At 50.9% G+C, this 2,140-nt stretch overlaps 1 non-coding gene across 1 annotated transcript; it reads left to right on the top strand.

The window, feature by feature from the left end:
• The first annotated feature begins 719 nt into the window (after positions 1-719).
• Positions 720-855, top strand: LOC120972999 (small nucleolar RNA Z247). Its single transcript, XR_005767128.1, has one exon. It is a non-coding gene; the product is annotated as a small nucleolar RNA Z247 (small nucleolar RNA).
• The last annotated feature ends 1,285 nt before the right edge of the window (positions 856-2,140 follow it).

Here is a 2,140-nt window from a genome sequence, read left to right as displayed (position 1 = left end):
CTCTCCACAACTTGTACGCCAAGGCTTGTGCCCAATATATACCAATGTGGCCCGAGACAATGGGTTCAACGCTTCCAACATATTTTACATGGTAGTTAGAGCCTCTTCCTCATAGATCATAGATCGCATCTAGCTACCTCCCAAAACTATACCAATCTTCCTCCTTCGACCGAGATCATGTCGACCACCGCTGCCGCAGCGCTGTCCATCACTGCTGGCGCGCTCACCACCTCATCATCTTCCGTCTTCGCGTCGTCTTCCTCCACCACCACCGCGGGGTCTCTCGGATCGCCACCACAGGAGAAGCTCACGAGGGGAAAGTTTCTTCTATGGAAGGCCATTGTGCTGCCTCAGATCAAAGGCGCTCAGATGGAACACCACCTCGACGGGACGAGCCCGCCACCCTCACCGTTAACAAGGACGGCAAGGAAGAACAAGTCTTCAACTACGCCCGATCCCTCTGGTACGCACAACAGCAACAGCTTCAAGGGTATTTGATGGGATCTCTTTCCCGCAATATCCTTGCTCAGGTCGCGATGCTACAGACGCCGGCTGAAGTTTGGAGCACCATCCATGCCATGTTCGCTGCCCAGAGTCAAGCCCAAGCCATCAACACCCGCATCGAGCTCACCAATCTCAAAAAAGGTAACATGACCATGGCTGACTATCTTGGCAGGGTCAAGAGCCTTACTGATGAAGTCGCGTGCACTGCCGCGGCTCTCTTCGATCCGGAAATCGTCTCCAAGATCCTCGCTGGTCTGGACATGGAGTAAAATCCGGTGATTTCTGCACTCGCCGCTCGTGTGGAACCCATCACCATCCAGGAGTTGTACAATCAGCTGCTGAGTTTCGATGCCCGCCTCACCCTCCTTCATGGTGGCGATCTTCGGCAGTCGTCCACCAACTCCGCGTCCCGTGGCCGCGGCCGTGGGTGCGGTCACCAGGGGCAGAGTCGTGGTGGTGGCCGCGGGCGTGGTGTCCCTCAGGGCGACGGCGCGCACTCTGGTGGCACCTACGGCTACAACAACGGGGGCGGCTATAGCTCCAACAACAACAACGGCGGCGGCTTCAACAACGGTGGCGGCTTCAACTCCAACAATGGCCACCGTCCTCCTTCCGCTCGTCCTCGCCCACGCTGCCAGCTCTACAAGAAATCTGGCCATGAGGTTATGGACTGCTGGCATCGCTTCGACGAGAACTTTGTACCTGATGCTCGCCATGTTGATGCTGCCATGCGTGAACAGGGAGGCGACGACATCTGGTATGTTGATTCTGGCGCTACCGACCATGTTACCAATGAACTAGAGCAACTTGCTCTTCGCGAGAGGTACCACGGCACTGATCAGATCCACACCGCAAGCGGAGGAGATATGGATATTTGCCACATTGGTCAAGCCTCAGTTAATTCCCCTAATCTTAAACGTGATCTAGTTCTTAAGGATGTTCTTCATGTTCCACAAGCTGACAAAAACCTTGCATCCATGTCTCGTTTAGCCACCGATAATAATGTCTTTTTTGAAACTCACCCTCGTTATTTTTTCATTAAGGATCGGGCAACGAGGGAACTTCTCCATCACGGTAGATGCATTGGGGGTCTCTACCCCATCACATCCGGAGCACTTAGTCGCCGGCGTCGTCAAGTCTACTCCGCCATCAAACCCTCCCTGGAAAGATGGCATCAACAATTAGGACATCCATCATCGGTCATCGTGAAACAAGTAGTCAATAAAGATAATCTTCCTTTGTCACATAGTTCCATTAGTGAGTCTGTTTGTGAAGCTTGCCAATGTGCCAAGAGTCATCAGCTTCCCTATCCTAAGTCTCATAGTGTGTCTCATGCTCCTTTAGAGCTTATTTTCAGTGATGTATGGGACCATGTCCGGGATTCTTTTGGAAGGAAAAAATATTATATGTCAGTTTCATTGATGATTATAGCAAGTTTACTTGGATTTATTTGCTTAAATATAAATCTGAAGTTTTTTCTATCTTCCAAGAGTTTCAAAAACTTGTTGAAAGATAATTTGATCAAAAAATTCTGTCAGTCCAAAGTGACTGGGGAGGGGAGTATGAGAAACTCAACTCTTTCTTCCGTAGCATTGGGATTGAGCATCATGTGTCATGCCCTCATGCCCATCAGCAG

Source organism: Aegilops tauschii, chromosome 1 (genome assembly GCF_002575655.3).
Source record: "Aegilops tauschii subsp. strangulata cultivar AL8/78 chromosome 1, Aet v6.0, whole genome shotgun sequence".
Taxonomy (NCBI): Eukaryota; Viridiplantae; Streptophyta; class Magnoliopsida; order Poales; family Poaceae; genus Aegilops; species Aegilops tauschii.
Note: the sequence above shows the minus strand (reverse complement) of the source record. Positions and strands in the feature narration are given on the sequence as shown.